Raw genomic sequence first — 20,134 nt, 5'->3', positions numbered from 1 at the left:
TCGTACATTCGCGCGACGGACAAGCGGTCCGTACCGAAAAAGGAAATAGCTTGACCGCGTAACGTCGATATGACACGTGTGTTGATGACAGGAAAGGTGGAATATCGATCGGATAATCTGACGCTAGCGGCGGAAATAGCCGAACATTCAATCGGAAATTGCTCGTCCACGTGTTCAGTATTCTGATGCTATCAACCGCTTACATTCGGCATTGGTTTTATTTGAGAGAATAGTTCGCTGTTTGGTCAACGTGCGTGGGTTACGAATCTCCACAGTCGATCTTTACGATAACAGTCGTTTACGACCTAACTTTTAATTCATTCAATAACGAAGGCGACGCGAAAGTCTTGTTCGCGTCATCCGATAAACATCTTATCTTTCTGAAAATAAATTACTAGCGTGGCACGCCAATTGAGACGAGTTCCAGTTCTATTCTGTTGTTACGGCGCCTCCTCCAGCCATGGTCGAAATATACTAATTATAACGACAAACGACACAAAACGACGAATGTAGACTCAACTTAAGTATAACTCTAATGCGGCAACGGTGTGAACTTACTGGTGCTGGTCATTGACCAAACCTGTTAGATAAGAATTATGGAGGCGTAAACCCGGACCAACATTAGATCGTTCTATAGACTACATAATACAAATGCAAAGTCTTCACAAAACACAACAGCGGTAACATTTGCGATCAAGGTTAATTACCTATCAGAAAAAAACCCAGGTTGCTTCCGTCATCTAGTCGCTCTAGTGATGCTAAAACCGCTGTAGGATAAAGATGAACTATCGACAAATATTCTTTTGATCATCTAAGCGTGGTGAACTAACGAACACACCTGTCTCTTCGCGACATCATCGAGTCGTCTTTGATGAACGAACATCGCTGAAAACGAGCAAAACGTAATTTATACATTAAACATTCCTGTGTCGCGGCGGCAGGTGCGCGTTGATGACGTAACTATAGGTCAAGGGCGCCGCAGGAGATTCACGTATGACCTATTAAAATCAAAGGTCATTGTAAGCAATAAGGTGGAGGAAAATACTCACACGTTTCTATTGCGAGGTACATTTCGTGGCAGTCAGAATAGAGCGGAACTTAACCGCAACATTTCTGTGGCAAACGCGTATTTCAAGTGACAAGCAGAGACCCTCACCCGGTTCGCTGGTCTTCCGCATCAACATTTCAATTAGAATCGAATTAATTTTTCTCTCAATGAAAATTATACTTATTGTTGAGGTGCTAAATGATTTCATGTTCGGTGGATCCTGTGATGAAGTCGTATGGATTCAGTTGCGTGAAAATCAGTTCAAAGTTGATAAGTTGATAATGAACTAATTTCGACAAATGTAAGACTATATGGCGGAATGGTGTTGCGGTCCCCCATTAACCTTCAACAAATTTTCAGCTCATTCAGAGCCCTAAGTGTCGGTAAACGTTGGGGCTATCGTGATCTTATCCAATTTCTAGACGCGCGCATGAAGATCGGGAAAAAAGACAAGCGTACGCACCCATCTAGAATTCCGATCACATACACGTGTGACGCGAAAGGTAGCTGGAAGTGTTGACAGAACGTTGAATTGTCTCATGTTAGACATGGCAAACCGCAAACAACGCGAATAGAGCAATAAAAAAAGTGCCACTTGACAGTAACACACAACCGCGCTAAGAAGACTTAATAGAAAAATCAAAATGGCGATTTCCACATCATCTAAAATACAAAACACACTTCGTTAAATTGAAATTGAATCGTATCGTTGTTAACATATCTTCATCGAGGTAAAGAAGTAAATTTCCCCACGGTACAAACTTTTAGTACCCGGTAGAATCAGCCGCCTCCGCTTCCATTTCTGAGAATACTGATATTTTTCCAATACACTTTGCAGGCTCCGCCCGGGGACGCGTGTGCGCACCGTGCACGAGTCGGCGCTAATGGAATTGTTGTTGCGTGTCTTGGTTTTTAATGTTTTATTTGAAAAATGAGATATCCTTCTTCGTTATTCGAGCGAACTTTCTAAAATCTGCATCGTTCAAGAAATAGCGTTCTAAGGTCGGGCAATTTCGAAATTGATATGTAAATGATAAATCATTGCGGAAAGCTGTTTGACTTAAATACCCGAAGGGGGAGGTAATGTTTACCGATCAATATTATTGATAGTCCTCTGTGAGTTCATGCTACGAATATTGAGCGCAAATACCGGATTTTTGATATGGTCCTAAATGCTGTAAATGAATGTCTGTGCAAGGTTTATACGATTTCGTTCTTTAGTTCTTTTCTCGCTAAGATGGCTCCCTCTCCATTCAACGAGTTCTTAGACATATTGAAAATTATGAGGCCAGTTGTTCAAAAGTGGGTGGGAACCAGCGGATAGTTGACGTAGTGAAAATTAAGAGTTCATTGTTGCGATGGTATTTATTCGCCAATTATCTTTGATCAACTTTTGAGCAACTAACTGACCCTTGCGTCTACATTTTTTGGCTTAGATATGACTTCATGGTGAAACCAGATTGAACTGAATATTGTTTTACTTCGATATCGATTTGAGAAAATGCTCCCTCCGCTAAACCGATAGATGAAAATATTGACTCGAAATTCACCATAAAGCTTGACGTTTTCCATTTCATTGTATTGTTTGACACTAGATGTCGCTACGGTGTATGCCAGACGGCATTTCCTTTGATAAAATTTCGCATCGATATCGAATTAAAAAGCGATATTAATATTAGAGAATGATGAGCAAACTTTCGCTGCAAGTGTATTTTTATCTTTGATGTTCACGAAATCCGTTCCCTCGAAACGTTCGCGACGAAACCGCTTGCGGCTGTCTTTTTTTCAAGGGAAAGCAGTGCCATATGAACCATTTCATCTTCGTTTAAGTATCATTCGAACGGAAAACTTAACATCTCCAATTGCGCTACATTGCCATGACCTGAAGCCGCAAAAAAAACCGAAAACCCCAACGGCATTTCAAAAATCTGGCAAAAAAATAAAATCATTGGGAATCTTCCGAAAGTTTTGTGGAGCAAATCAATCTTGTAAGGGATATTCCACGGTGTCTAAAATGCTAATAAACCCGATCAAGTGCCTGAAATGTCTTATAAAAGTCTAAATTTCAGTATATAATATTTTTGAGAAGGGCGGTCATAATCTCATATTCTGGAAGGCTATTCTGGAACTGTATTACATTCTGTACCCTAATGGATGTTGTATTGAGGCGGCATTAACAGCTGATTGCGACTCGCACTGATTTCCAGGCTGCCGCGAGATGCACAGTGATCATAATATATGTCGCGTTTAAACACAGGATCTCTTTATAACCGCGCAAACCTCGAGGACGATGTCATTTGAAACAGTCTAAAGTCTCCGATATTGTAAGTTTTATTTGTTCATATATTTGACTCAATTCCAATTGGTTCTGCTAAGTTTGTTCGTCGTTTTACTTATCTTAACAAAATTGATTCGCTCCTCATGCCTGACTTGTCGCCCACTGCACGAAATGTGCCAATATTAGCGATTATTTTCATTGATTTTTTATCACGAATTTCTGCATCAGTTGCGCCTTCGGTGTTGATATAACTCAGTTTCTAAAATAGTTGCTCTCCGGATTAAGTGCATATATGTGTGGATGACGTTGACAAACACGAAATACAAAACCAACCGAGGGGAGGTTGGGTTATTGATGAAATCATGTTTGCAGCTTATATTGATAGATCTTTGTGATCGATATGAGTCGTGATGCGAAATTCTAAGCAGTTCAAAGGAGAATAAGGGCCGACGAGCAAACGCTCGAAAAAGCTCGGTTGAAACGGGCATACAGGCTATTATAGATAGATTCTCGGCTGCTCAAGCTGGACACACAAGAAGTATGCGGTTTCCACTAAACAACCATCATACTGATTAAATAATGTTCCAACAAAGGCATTTGTTTAATGTTTAATAGATTTTTTTCATACGGGATTATACATGCTTCCCATACAAGATATGTTCCGTGAATAATGAAAAACGAGGGCTTTTATCTCGAAAAGCGATGTATTCTGTGATGGAACTTGTGATACCCGTTCGACCGTATACAACGTGCAGGCGTTATCTTATCTTTTAGCAGATGATGAAAAAAACCTCATTTAAGTAAGTGGCAGTAGCTATTCTGTTCCATTGACCGGCCTCTCGTCTATTCGGTTCCGTTGACCGGCCACTCGTCTATTCTGTTCCATTGCCCGGCCTCTCGTCTATTCAGTTCCGTTGACCGGCCTCTCGTCTATTCAGTTCCGTTGACCGGCCACTCGTCTATTCAGTTCCGTTGACCGGCCACTCGTCTATTCAGTTCCGTTTACCGGCCACTCGTCTGTTCAGTTCCGTTGACCGGCCACTCGTCCAGTCAGTTCCATTGACCGGCAACTCGTCTATTCAGCTCCGTTGACCGACCACTCGTCCAGTAAATTCCATTGACCGGTCACTCGTCCAGTCAGTTCCATTGACCGGGCACTCGTCCAGTAAATTCCATTGACCGGTCACTCGTCCAGTCAGTTCCATTGACAAGCCACATATAATTAATTAATGAAAATTCTAGTTCTTATAGGGTAATATCGTTGCATCGATGGTCTTAAGTTAGTCAAGCAAAGTTTCAAAGTCGTCCAGTGACCGTGTGCAGTCAACCGAACAATGAATGGTATTCCTATTTCCTAGATAATTGAGTTGGTATGTTCCAGCATTGATTCAAAGGAATTTAGATTAGTTTCGTGTCCCCGGAGTGTTACAAGATACGGTTCTGAAATAGGTAAAGTCGTTAATGACTTTTTCCGCATTTGGAATATTTTCCTGACGTTCATTAATTATCGTGCACGGTAACCTTGTCTCTAGTGAGCTCGTGGAAACGATGTGAATTTAACAATCAGGTCTTGTTAACTGTTAATCTATCGGGTCATTAGCATCCTTTCTATACAAGATAAGAATCCTGATTATTTGCCGAATTTGCCTCGCTTACCGGAGTAGAGGTTTGCCCCGCAAACTACGGAGCAGCACTTCCAGAATGTTGTGTAATCAAGTTCGCTTTGATCGCAAAAAAATCCAAATCCAAATGGATCAATCTGATTACAGAATGAGATACAACAAATGCTTTTTTGTTTGGGGAATGGAGAGGAAATCTGAATTGAGTTATCATTCGTTGCGCATCTGAAGACGTTACTTCACTTCGTAGTGCATAATATTTGCCTAATAATGCTATCGATCAGTGAGAATTTTTCCGATATTTTCTAAGTTTTACAATTTGCGATCCATTCAAACTTCGATTATCTATTAAGTGATCTTATACCATATTAGCGACGGAACTGCATTGATCTTCCGGGGTTTTTTCTTTGATCAACCAGTTCATAGATTACTTGGAATCGTTCTGCGTTGAGAACAAATGAGATTTTGAAAATAGATTTAAATGGCAAGCCAACGACGTATCGAACCTGGATCATATTCGCAAATTAGATTTTCGAACAAGAAGATGAGCAAAATAGAATAGGACGAGGGGATGGGGTAGCTCTTACTGTAACCTTCGATAGGTTTTTTAATGATAAAACCTAATGATGCTCAACTATAGGATGAGCCTAATGACCGTCAGAGGCCCATTAGAATAGTATCTGAACGTGATGCTTATCCATCTTCAAAATGGCAGTTAGAAATAGCTAACGAGGAAGCTTACGAGGAAGTATGGTATCTTTATAAGTCGCATTCGGAATACACGGCGATCAGGCGCGAAGTCCATATGAATGTGATTCCTTCCAGTCAGGTCTATATACATTTACGATGTCGAAAAACCTTCTGAAACGATCAGTGATGGGGTGAATCATGACGTAGTTTCGGAAAATAAATCTATCATGCGCATTTCATCTAAATGCTGGTGAATTCATGAACTGTTTAAATTTTGATTGAATCTGTATGGGATTTTATCACATTTTAATTCGATTCGTGACTGAACGTCGTGCTACGGACCTAATTCATATCTGATATCGTGACATTAAAGTCCCCTATAACGAATCCATCTGACAATCATGACAATCACTAGCTATTAGTTTTATCATTAGTTAGCTATTAGACCTTTTGACTGAAATGATAGTGTGATGCCACATTTCGAACCATTATACTTATGTTAGTTTGCGAACGATAACGTACCCGTTATCCGCGTGGCATTCTAGCCGACAATTAGCACCTAATTTTGTATTTACCTACAAGTGAATACTTCCTCTTCAGTGCATGAAATGAATGTTACCTCAATGTTGTTTTTGGGTTCTGCGCGTATTATTTTTTTTTCAAGTTGCACGTTCTGTAACGAAAAGTCAATGAATAAGATTTATTCATTCCGTCTGTATTATGTTTATAGCCCGATTTAGAAATGGCCATTTTCCGAGAGTTCCGATAGACTAGTCGAGCTGAGCAGATTTATGCAATCGTTACTACGCCTATCAACGTTTTTTATTTTGTTATTCGGATATTGGTAGTTGGCAGAGCAATCATAGTAGATCACAGGTGAATACTAACAGCCATGTTAATGCATACACGACTCGGCGCGGTGGTCAGCATCGGAATACTAAATGCTGATAAATAGTCACCCACACGTACTGTGCACTTCCGGGTACAATTACCCATCGACCAGCGCTCTTTTCTTCGTCCGATTTTCATTTACTTATCAAGCTCTCGAAGGTGGAGAGAAGTCGAGTAGGAGGAAATTACGAACCACTAGTGAAACGTCGAGTGTCAAAATACATACTTGTTAATATTTGTTAACGTTATGTTCGGTCGGTCGTGATGGTTCCAAATACCATACATAGAAATGCCGAACCGTGTTAACTGATAACGAAGAAAACAACACACTAAAGATACGTAAGAAATAATCCCAGAAATTGTAACCAGCACGATTCGGCTGTTGACTTACAGCCATCCGGGTGGGATGACATTTACTCCATGATCATAATACCTGGCCGCATTTTCAATGCGCTATACTGTCTTATCGTACGTCATTGATATAATTAGGATATAATAAGAAACTCAACTAAAGCCAGATTGATAACCGGGATTTATGTCATGTCGAGTTAATTCGAATTTGCCGCGATCTTATGGTAATTTACTCTAACAGAATATGGCTAATTCCGTGTCTAGATCCATTTCGACAATCTTTTTATCATCCGTGAAATAGGTGTTATTGATAGCGATAACAGGCAAAAATATAATGAAAACGAAGAAATTCGTGTTTAGAACAAAATCAGCCTGACATCCAGAATAGATTTTGCTGATAATGCTAGCATACATGCATGAATAGACACTTAAGTCCCTCGAAAGTAACATATTGCTCAGATGAAATGGTAATGTTCGTTCGTGTTCATCCTTTCGAAATCATAACTTCATTTGTCATCATTATTTTCATACTTTGTGAATTAACTGCAGTCATCGCCAATTCTGCTTTCGCGAAATAGAGATGAATTCGATGTTGATAACACGAGGGACAATGGTGATATATATATTAACACATTAGAACAGAAAATGATATCAGCTTTGCTTCCGAGAGGAATTACGCGTAGAACGAAAGGCATAATTTGAGTTACGTGTAAGTGGACTGGCCTTTACTGATTACAAAAAAACAAACCGAGATCGGCCTGCGTTAACTTTAACCATGGATTCTAAAACTAGGGGACGTGAAACGCGACGTATGATTAAAAGGCCAGCAGTCGACGAAAAATTGATCGTAGCTACACTGAACTCGGTCGTTTTTTAGAGTCCATGGTCTGCACTCACCATTTCCCGGAGTTTTTGCGTGGTCACTTCTCTAAACACCAATCTGCCGTTTATTGGTCTTCATTTGCTAGATAAATCAGTAAATACAGAAATAGAACGTGCCTAATTTGCAAATATTCGTTTTTAGAGTCCACGGCTATAAGCCATAGGTGAATGAAAGTATTAGTCGATTTGAGTGGACCCCGGGTTAAGGATAATAATGGTCTTTGAAATATGGCCAGGGTGTTTCGGAAATAATACCACGCTATAAAGATTCGATATCCATCCATTGATGAGGGAATGGAGTAAATTATTCTGCTGATTGTTTTCTAGCGCAACCTGGTATCATTACAATTTTTTCAGGATCGATCGAGCCAGCAGATGTTTACGGCATTCAGCTACTGAATTACCGTTTTTTTAAGCTCCCCGGTGCATCCCGAGATTGGTTGCGGTAGTCAATTGCGGCGATTTCTTAAAAATGAAATCGGCAAGCCAGTAATACACTTCCAGCTTTTTCTAACGTCTCCGGTTCTGTCTTATCGCCGTATTTTTGACGAGAATATGACGTAGAAAAAATATAGCAAAATTCGTAGCTAGACCTGTGTGGTTTGGTAGTGAATCCCACTTCTTGAAAAATGCATCAAAACCTTCGAAAAAACCATTATGATTTTCGCCACAAATATCTACCTTTTGCACTTAATAAATCACATTAGATCTAAATTATTCATAAGAACATCGAAACGAACACGATGCGAAAATGATGTATATTGTCGTAAAGTCGAGGTGTCAGGTGCAACTGATAACTACATATGTGGTATACGGTGGCATCGGGGAAAGCGAATTAATCACACGAGATCAGAGTACGGCAATAACACGTTAGGAAAACTCATAAACTTGCGAGAAAAATTCTATAAAGATTTTAATAGCTCAGTGAAAATAATAATTACTTGCGCCGCTAGCTTCCTCTTGCCAGGGGGTATTGTCTATCGATATAATGACAACCGCGGTAGCGCGCTACCCCCGATCAGGCGCTGCGAACAATATTACAGAAATAGTTTTTCTAAATATGAAGCGATTGTTTTCAGAATAGAAGCTACAGAGAGGGAAACTAACTTATGAAGTTGATTTGCTTCTTTGATGAATACAATATTCCCCGCTGTTGCGGTTATTACCCGGAATCCAACTGAACGAGTATGTACATTATATACGGCATTTTTCCCGCCCCCATCGGCTAGCTTTTAGATGTATTCGAACATACGTATGTTCCTAGGATACCCACTGTAAAGCCGTTTGATGTCGGCAAGGGTGACGACATATATAGCAAGCATATTTTCTTAATATGCAAGCCTTTCAACTTCAGAACGTTTTTGCATAATCTTCTTCTTCGGGAAAATAACGATATCTGACCAATACATTGAGGGTCAGACATCATCAGTACAACTGAAATATTCGGGTCTTCATCGAACATCGACTTTGTCTTCTCCTTGTCAAGTATCAATTTCAACAACTCTCTTGAGGCTCCATGCTCATCACGCTCTTCTCTTTAGTTTCCCGGGGTTTAGTTTCAGCAAATATTTAAAAACTTTTACGGGCATTGCTCTTTATCGGGGGTTCATCGACGCCTGTATATTGATGTTGAGCTTCTCTGGTTTCACAGAATACGTTTGAATGTTATCTACAGTTTTATATAGATTATTTTGTTTGTCTGTCGATCGTTGATGACGCAATATCGACGACTATCATTAGAACACCCGATGCCGACGGAGATGTTTTCCTATTCAAGGCACAAACTGATGGCCGATGTTTATAGTCATTCATTTACGACTGATTTATTTTAAGCTTCCCCCGGAATCAGCAATCACTATTGTTTATCTCAAACCCCGGCTTGTTGCCGCAGTTCGTACAGCTACGAAATTTTTATCTTTCATTATAATATACCGCGTACGCGTGCATTATCCGCCGATGATGCCATGACTGACAATATTGCGTGTGGCTTGAACGATTTTAAAAAGTACATTCAATTGATGTAGTATCTCTGAATACTTATCGTTTTGAAAATGGCAGGAAATCATTCTGTATTCACCGTTGAACACGCGATGATGATACACTCCGAAATAACGGTCGTCATTTCGCGTCGTGCGGATTTCGCTTTACTCATTAATTGAAAACTTCCCCGAACGAACTACGCGGAACCACTTAATGACGTCACAAACAATACGCTTACGGAACGTGAGAGCTTTAATTGATGTTGGCGTAAGCGTACACGTTATATCGGTAGATGTTCGTTCCAGGAATAATCTCATGGACTCAGAATAATTCTGTGTATTTTTAATTATCGCTCCATACGCGTATTGTGCTATGCGAAAAATAGATTTGTGCGAGAAGAGTTTGTCTAACGTCATCCACCCCAACATCTATTGAATGTATGCGTGTGTTGGCGTGTGGTTGAATAGAAAAGCACTTTTTGTTTATTGTTTAGAAGTAATTGAAATCGAAGTCCATAGTCTATGCCTCTTCGTTACTATAGCAATGGAACAGTATCATCTGAAACTCTGGAATAAATTCAGCAAAACCCGAACAATGACTCTTGATGTCGTAAAGACTTACGACCTACATCGGATTGCCAGCCATCGCCTAGGTTTTAATAAAACCGAATAACAACCGGATACCAGTTGCACAGTCGTGACTAATTCTTAAAAAGTGGTCCTCATTCTTAAGATTTATCTTCAGATGTTAGATTGTTGTTGTAGAAGTTGATTGGTCTTAGACTGATCTTAATCAGCCATGACTGCGCAACCGGCCCCTGCCAAAAGATTTATAAGCTCTTCTAATTGTTAATCTCTAAAACCTTGCATCAGAGATAAGTACAATTGCCATTTGGAGAAAATTCCTTCCAGCTCGGGATATTTGAATATAGCCGGTAGCTTCCGGTGTACAACTTCCGGAACTTGTAGCTGTAGCAATTAATGTAGCAATAAGAAGGAAGTACCCACCGATGACGTTTGATATACGAGTCCATGCATCGTTTGGAAAATGTTCTCGATCGCGGAGGATGCGAAAATATCGCCGTATTCAAATCCCGTACATAATTCTACGTATTATGGAAAGCTGCCTGTCTTGATTATCTGTCAGTCATAGTTGTAATCATCGGAGTTCTTTCAGGGAATGTTGAGTATTCGGTCCAGTAGTAATATTAAATCAGCCTTATTGAAGTACTGTTCATCGACAATATGTAATTCCTTCAACAACGAAACGTAATCTGTGAACTTACATTTCTGAAATACTTCCAACATACTTTTAATGATTTGGTGGTGGTTAAAGATATTTGCTTTCGTCGATGTTTTTGGAATATTTCAAAGGCATTTTATTCCGCAGATAACACTCGAGATTTATTGCGTTCTTTCAACTAAACTTTTTTGAAGATATATCTACGAATTCCCAGCATATCTGATCTTCAAGTATCCCAAACGCATTGTTCAAAAATAGTTTGAGAACTATCTAAAGTTCAGTCTTTATTCGTAGTTACGCGCCAATTTCTAATATATCTAACTTTTCGAGTGGCCATGAACCATGTTATTATCTTTATGAACGTATGGAAAGTTATCATTTTCGAAAAATATCTTTTGACGTGTTTTAATGTAATTTCCCGAGATCTACATTATAGGGAGGATTGTTCAGTGACATGAAGCGGAAACGGTTCCAGTCATTTGTAAAAGTGTTGTCAACGATTAGGCAGCATCGAAACGAGTGACTTCGGATGAAAAATCAATAGTGTTTATCCCTCGATTGTAAATCTTCTGCTGCAAGGACATCTTAACGAGGTAATCGTGTAGATTATCTGGCCTCAATCACCCTTATCTATCTCGTGATTTACAAAGAACTGACTGTCGATGATAATGGCTCGTTTGCAGGATCAAATACTCGTCAATTGTAACTGTATGAATAGCCGTAGTTTTTATGGCGATTTTACAGCAATGATTCTCGACAACATGTGATTGAAAACGATGAAACTAAATAGAGATGCAGAACGTGGTGCACGATTCATTTCAAAATCTATTAACACGTCAGTTTGTTACACGGTGCTGTGTTATTATTCTATTACTTTATTCCCTTATCGTTGTTACAAAACATACAAAAATACAATCATCCGAATCATTTGAATAGAGTCTCAAACCCACAATAAAACAACGAAAACATTATTCCAAATATCGAAAATATCTAAAAATTCAGGGAATGATGAATGTGAAATATGGAATGAAATTCGAGACACGATTATATGGCATTCTTATACATAAACATATTTTTTTGATGACGTATACGTATCAGTTTAAAGCATATTCAAATGAATTCAAGATATATACATATCTTGTCCACGACATATACGTATACGTTTCAAACATATACATATTATCTATTATATCTATATATCGATATACATCTTTACCATATACATATTATTAAGATACATACATGTGTATTTCAGTGATTATACGTATGCACCATCTACGTACTTCATACTGCTGTACCGGTACGATTATTTCTTTAAAAATACTGGTAAATGACTGGTTTTTCTAACATAATGGTCGATCTATTGGATTCCTACTCTATAGCAAAACTGAGAACCAGGAAATGATGACGTAGCATTGTGATGGATCGGACAGCTAGAAATTGCCTTTTTATATGAAGGAACCCTAGAATTGGTCAATGTCGCACGCAGAAGTTTCTTGGGTAGATACAGGCTCTATTAATCTTCGATCATCATCGATCCCTCACAAAGAGCTATTCGCTCAAGTTGACGTCACACTATGGAAGCCCTGAGACGTCATCTCGAGTTCGTGAGTTTCCGAGTTCCGAAGTCGGGTTTTTTCTACCTCTTTATAAATGAAAATACAGATTATCGGATGTTATAATGAAGACATCTGGGATGATAGAAGCGTAACTAGAGGAATATATCATGCGCCATTGCAAAAAGAAAGAAGACAAATACATTTGAACGTCTATGGACAGAACACCGTACGACATTTTTTCCAGTCCCGTCAGAGTGATCGCGGGAACGTCTTTGCGAAACAACCGAGACACGATTCGCAACATTCTTAATCCGGTTAAAAGTTAGCTTCACTCTTATGGGAATGGCTTGTTTAAGACGTAATTACTTCTTTCGGCAAGATGAATGAACAGATACGACACACTCAGCTTATCTATATTCAAAATTAATGCAGGCATACGCAAGCAATCGGAACGGGCATAGGCTCAGGGGATTACGTACTGTGTAGAACAAACCCGCGGAATCACTTCTGGAATATTTTTTTGTAACATAGGAAAACTGAATTATCTCACTGATGAGATTCTTCGCCCCGGTGTGACGCACGTCGATATAAAAATTCGTCCCTGGGTGGGCTTGAACCACCAACCTTTCGGTTAACAGCCGAACGCGCTGACCGATTGCGCCACAGAGACACTTGTGACAACGGTGACAACGGTGACAAGCTGTCATTTTCGGTCAAAGTAATATATCTGTCAGTGCTGATGAATATGAAGAATTTGTTCGGTATTTATTTTTGATTTTAAGACGTTTTGCTGAGTTTTCGTGTGGCCTTTCGTTCAACAAGTGTTTGTGACAGCATGCCGAAGCACTTGACAACACTGCAGAGTCCTCGGAAATCCGACGATGCTCCATTTCCTGCGGTTAGTATTTCAGAATCTACCGCACAGCACCACGAGCAACCATTTTTATTGGCAAATGTTTTTAATCTAATATTCAACTGTAGCAACATGTCAGTTTGTAATCCAGAGGCCAGTTGTTAAGGCATGGCTTAGATTCAAGACCAGTCTAGGCTAACATAGTTCTAAAGCCCATCCAATAAAGCCGGTCTTGAGATTTAAGAGCCATTTTTGACTTCAGTCACGACTGTGCGCCTGGACGCAATGCTGCAGCAGCCTCGATGGATTCCCGATCAGGTGTGGTTTTTGAACTAGCTGACTGATGGATTCGCGGACGCGTTGATGCCGTTACTGTGATCGAAGTCTCTCCTGATCGATCACTTAGTGTCATTTACGAAAATTAACATAACGTATAGAGTGATTTCGAACGCAATTAAAGCTTAATTTCAATCGAAGATTCGCGAATAGAGTGGGTGTAATTCCAGGGACATTCGTGTTGTCTCTGATTTATCTGGAGGAGTGCATGAGATGCGTAGAGAATTCAATTTAACTCCAACTAAATGGGAAACATATAAACACGCTTAAAAATCGTACGAGCGACGGCACGGCCGTTATCTTATCAACGGCTAAAATATAATGATACCCTGTTTCTCCTATTATCGGCCGGATCATTTTGTAATCTGCAATAAAATTCGTAATCAGTTCTATAACCGCCAGTTTGTCATGTACAGGGTAAATAGGTGGCTGGCCGGGTAAACTTTTAGGCTCAATAGAAATGAGAAATAAGGTAGCAATTTAATAGCATGATTTTTCGGAAAAGATTTTACTCTTCGCAGTTAATGGAAATAAATTAACTTCGAAACAGTGCCAAATTTAACCTGTGGAACTGAGTCTAGACTAGGGAATACGATAGGACTTTTTCACGAAAACGCTTTCATCAATCCGCAGATGAGTTCGATAAAAAACGGTCGGATCTTCCTTTAATGCTTTGGCAAATGTCGCCCTATGCTTTTTTACTTAACCTACCAATGGATTTACGTTCGGCTCTTATCCGATTTAGATGCTCTATTCACCCGCTACCTATTGAAACTGGTAGATACCAAAACATACCAAGGGGCGATCGCTTATGTACCAAATGTAACCTAAACAAAATCGGTGACGAATTCCATTATGTTTTGGAATGTAACTACTTTTTGAACTTGCGAAATGCGTATATACCCGAATTTTTCACAGTAAACCCAACTACCTACAAATTTAGGAAATTATTCAACACAAATGATAGAAATGTGATAAGAAAACTTGCAGTTTATGTTAAAATATTATGTAGAAGTATGTAAACTTTTATTTCTATGTATATTACTGTTGTTTTTGTGCTCGAAAAATTATGTACAATTTGGAGCAATAAAGAATAAATGTAATGTAATGTAATGTAATGCTATCTATCATATATGATTTTGATGTTTCCACTATAGCACTCGTTGCCCCGGTATTTCACTAACGATGATCACTGAGCGCGTAATGACGAATATGTCTCGATACGCGATGCTACCGATTATTTAGTGACGTAAATATACGATCTATAAACATGACGAACGATCCTGTATTTATGCATCAGTAATGGACAATGATAGGAGAATATGGCAACTCGCTGATGATGATCTTGTATCTCGGGTTGTTTTCTAGTGACATCTAATGACATTCGGGTCTTATTTACTTCCGCGCACAAAAGAGCACAGCGCTTAGTCAAAGGATTCCTTTAAAGTCTTGTCAGAAAGCATCAATAAGTATGTACTATATGGCGATATAGGAATAAATATCTTTATATTTCTTTTTCATTTTTGGGTCTCCTTCGTGTTATTAAAAGGCTCCAGTCTAGGTAACGGTTTAGTGACCTATATACTATAGCTGACAGATATGGTGCACCCATATTAGATATGAAGGTCGATTTCAAATCCCCTGTCGAATCAATGCCAGTGATTATTTGGACATCTTTATTAGCAAAAGTGAATTTACTGACGTATCGCTCTCTCCGGGGAGAGGCTAGAACAATTCGATAAAAAGGCTCGATCTCTGATTTTATTTGATCGGTATTCCGCTGGTATCGCTAGTGATCACCGACCGATGGTCAACGGACAGTATATTTCAATCAGTGATCGACACACGGGGAGCATTATAGTACCCCAGAGGGCTATATGAGCGCTGTAGCCTGATTTGAACGCTACGCGGCAGCCGTTAAGTTGATTACCGACCGAAACCGCGCTAGACGCTTTCCTATGTCAGAGATAATTGTCAATCAACTTTTACCGGCCGGAGATATACGCGAGTTTTATAGCGAAGTTCCATATCGGACGGATAGATAGTCTCCTCAACAGTCAGTTGCGGCTTCTTGAAGCCCGAATTACGTAATACGATTAATTGATTTGTCCCTAATTTCACCTGTTCGAATAAGATAGAGAGTCTAAATGATTATTCTGCGCGTGATTGCCATATTCATAACCATTTAACAAATGAATCGATTGATCTCTTACGAAATGATCCGTGTAGCGAGGTCTTAAAGGTCTTATGGCGTATAAGGGTCAATATCAGGCGAATTCGTCTGCACAATATTCAAATAAGGGCATCGCCGTGGTGAACGCTACCGTCTGAAACAAAGTATCACTTCTGCGGCTATTAGATAACAAAATACGAAACGAACGTGTCTACGTTTTCTACTGATGGCAAGTTGAAGCACTCTTCGTTTCGGTACTTATTTGAATATCGAATTTTGTTTTTCACTTGAATCTCGCCAGCCATTTTGTGACTAATCTACGTCGATAAAACCATTTCAAATACTGAGCTTGGGTTAGTTAACGAATCAGTTGGTCACAGTACTGACGGCCAGTTTGACAGTGCTGTCGTTGCTTGCATCGTCGGGGGACTAGCTCACATGGTAGAGCGCTCGCTTTGCATGCGAGAGGTACCGGGATCGATGCCCGGGTTCTCCATTAAAAAAGGTTTTTTGTTTGTTGGTATGTAAGGTAAGGCATTGGCAATGGGCCTACATAAATGTCACGAGCAGGAATGGATACACGTTCTTCAAGCACGGATTGGAAACTCATCATCATCAACATGCTTATGTTCTTTTGATCTCATCTTTGAGTGCGACAGCAACTTAGATTAAACACTTCATTCTAGCCGTGCAGATCGGATGTTTTTTTCAGACGACGAAACCTTAACCCAAAAGACTCGCCAAAAAAAAAACATCACTTAAGGAAACTGTCAAAATCGCGGAGGCGTTAACGTCAGTGCGAGTGGGAAACGTGAGAATGCTTCTCCGTTTTTCGAATGAACTTGAGGTTTTTGCTTAAAGAATCGATGCAAAAATTCCCTATGCATTGCTAACGAAATGTGCATTATTTTACTTATAATCTATCGCTGATATGGATTTTTTCGATATAGACGTTTTCAATCAATCGATACGGACTCAATCTAATAATAAAGCGCGGTAGGCAATACGGACCTCTCAAAGCTGGAGTTAAGCGCTGACTGATTGGAAAACTGATGGCGGTAAGAGATCAACGCGAACGAATGAAAAATAGCGCGATCACCGATTCATTAGAGGTCACGACCTTGCTGTGTTCAACTGTTGATAAGATTGATCACGTCCCGCATCGGTATTAAATTTTGGACTCTTTTGCCGGCGATAGTTTTCCATTATTGATGTCCAAATTATCCTGTGAATAGAACGAGCGATCTGCCTCCCCTCGGGAAATAAAGCGGCGATTACACAGAATATCGTCGCCATTCTAGTCTCGAGTTATTATTATGTTTACGACAGAGAAAGAGAGTGAGAGAGAGAGAGGGTGGGGGAGAGGAAGACCAAACGATTTTTTGATAGCTGATCGATTGTTGTATACTGGAAAGTGACTGATAATGCTGGCGCACACAGCCGAGGCTTTATCTTCCTTGAAATGATTCCTCCTAATGAACATCACGGATAGCATTGAGCCATCTTACAGTAAGCCGACCATTGAGAAACATACGTCGACGCCTTAACCCGATGTTGTCTTATTGCGAATCATTGCGGCAGCTTTGTGTCGGGGCGAATCTTCTGTTTCGAAATGAAATCACGCAATTTTCCAGAATAGCAACTGAGAATATAGAGTGAGAGAGCATGAGACTGACAGTCGCATGTTACTGTTGTCACGTCGCCACCTCTCTCCGAGATGTAAAAAAAGAACTCACCCACGTTGTGGCCCTGACATTTTAGCTACGTATATGCTACGATTGCTCTTACGTGTTTGAAAAAAAGTGAAATCAAACTCATTTTTGGCAGCGATGTAATTCAGAACCATGTGAAGATTTTTTAGTTTGTATCGTTATCAAGCTCGGTTGATTATTTTGCGTTTTTTCCTCTCTGAATAGGATGTTATTGTTCAGATGTTTAAGCGAAAATTTCGGAAAGCTGCAGCCGTCTAGGTCTCTCCGGCGACTATCGCGTCGCAGACAGTTGCGATATTGGCATTTCCGGGTTGTTTGCGTTCAATTTCACGCATCGAAAGTCAAATAACGACGTTTTAAAACGGACGGCGAGAAACGGCAAATTTTCAGCGGAATTAAGTGACTTTTGATGGCGTTACCGATGTCCTACACAACAGGTTATTTGATAAATAATTCTGTATAATGTGATTGGTAGTTTTTGGCGTGTTCTTTGATGAGGCCAATCAATATTCCACCTCGATATAGTGCAGACGTGGGTGTTAGAATCGAAAAAGAAGGAAGGACACGTCATGATTTATATCGTACGGCGATTCTAACCGTTCATTGCCGAATGGTTCGTGGCCGAAAATGAGGACGAAGCTTTCGAAGAACCTGACCGTTTAACTTCTTCAAATTCGAGATCATCGATGAAATTCGTTCATTTGCGTAGTTTGATACGGCTACGAGCGTTTATGAAATAGATACTCTACTAATTTGTATCCGTTGTATTCCATCACCGGTAAAGCAGCCTTTTTATGGTTTCGTGGAACGCGGATTTCACGGTTGCAGACCGTTATTTTGCCGTGCGAGGTTGTCAGCATAGAATCGCAATATGCTCGTTCTCTGTCAAAAGCATCGCAGTCGCTTTATACGGTATTACCCAAGACACCGAACAGTATAAAGATTATCATTGGGTCGCAGAGATCTCGGGCCCCAGGCGAGTGTAGATTTTAATGAAACACTTCGTTATCGTTGAGGGTTAATAATAATACCGGAAACTAATGCTCGCTATACTCGACGGTCGCTCTGTTTACTCGCTAGCTAATCGTTTTCATTTTTGCATTCGTCTGTGTAAATGCTCGAGTTCAAATAGATTTAAATCATGCGGGAATTGACGAACGTCGCTGAGATATTGCTGTTTAAGATTAATATCGATATACGGATATTGATGTGATGGATCTACTCTTAAAAGCTTGCTACAGCGTCCCTTAAGAAACATAGGACGTTTTTCGTACGTAAAACCGTGGTTTAAAATAAATAAAAATCATGGCAAAACAAGGAAAAGAACAGATCAACAGACATCTTAAAAGTCTTGGAAAATAATCATTCATTCAATTTGACGCTGGAAAACGTCAGCATCATTTTATTACTTCCTCTTAAAATCTATCTTTTTATTGTTATTCTATTGACAGTAAATTTGCAAATACAGAACAATATTTGTTGACACAAATTGGTCGTCTTAAAATCAAAAAATGCAGATGTACACCTCATATGTTAAGTGTAACAAGTATAAGAAAATAACTTGTTAATCGTGATGATAAATTTAGAATAAAGTGAAAGAAAAAACTTCTAGAACGAAGAAATGAAAATTTGCCGCTAAAGAACATTTCACATTATCGATAGACAACAAGCAACGCCCATCCAGGGATTTATATCCGAATCTAATGCACGTAGTAGTGCTAATAGGTATTTTAACGTTTTAGATGGATATCTTTATTCATAAAGTTCTCACCATTATATTATATAAATAAGCTTTTAGAGAAGAGGAATATATCATTAAGCTAAAAACGCTTGGTTCGATCAATCCACTGCCTTTTAAAACCTATGAATGTTGAGATGAGATACATTTAACAGTTTAGTTCTGTAAGTGTTCTGTTAAAATGGCTATTATTGGAAATGCAACCCGTGTCTATTTGTCTCCTGTTTGGCAGAATGCTGTTTGGTACACTTTCAATATCTACATCTACTGTTCTATGGTAATCGGTGTATCGGGCAGTATGTTGTCTATAGTTATATTGTATCGTCTCCGCCACAAGATAGACGCGTGCACCTACCAGTACCTGATTCCATTGGCTTTCTCGGATTCCATATTTGTGATAACATTTTCGTTGAAATCGTTAGAAAGGATACACATCGTAGCCGGTGTCGGGAACGGCATTTACAATTTCTTTGCAATTAATATAGTTTCGTGCAGGTTTGTAATGGCGTTAATGAATTTCGGTGTAAAGTCGTCATCTTGGATACTTTTATGTTTTTCTATCGAACGTAGTACTGCTATTTGGGCTCCATTGCGCACCATGAGATTAGCAACCCCTGCTCGGCGTATGTATCTTATTTTGTCGGTTGTAATTTATTTCGCTGTTACGGAAGGCGTACAGAGTATGATATTCTACGTAAAAACTATTGCAGTCGGTTTAAAAAACTGCAGAGCTTATACATTTGGGAAAACGATCAACACAATTCTTACTATGTATTTCACTT

General features: G+C 39.5%; 2 non-coding genes across 2 annotated transcripts; one reads left to right on the top strand and one right to left on the bottom strand.

Annotated features, from left to right (window-relative positions):
* Positions 1 to 13,136: 13,136 nt before the first annotated feature.
* Trnan-guu (transfer RNA asparagine (anticodon GUU)) lies at positions 13,137 to 13,210 on the bottom strand. The gene has a single exon. It is a non-coding gene; the product is annotated as a tRNA-Asn (tRNA).
* Positions 13,211 to 16,325: 3,115 nt separating this feature from the next.
* Positions 16,326 to 16,398, top strand: Trnaa-ugc (transfer RNA alanine (anticodon UGC)). Its single transcript has one exon. It is a non-coding gene; the product is annotated as a tRNA-Ala (tRNA).
* The last annotated feature ends 3,736 nt before the right edge of the window (positions 16,399 to 20,134 follow it).

Source organism: Tubulanus polymorphus, chromosome 5 (genome assembly GCF_964204645.1).
Source record: "Tubulanus polymorphus chromosome 5, tnTubPoly1.2, whole genome shotgun sequence".
NCBI lineage: Eukaryota > Metazoa > Nemertea > Palaeonemertea > Tubulaniformes > Tubulanidae > Tubulanus > Tubulanus polymorphus.
Note: the sequence above shows the minus strand (reverse complement) of the source record. Positions and strands in the feature narration are given on the sequence as shown.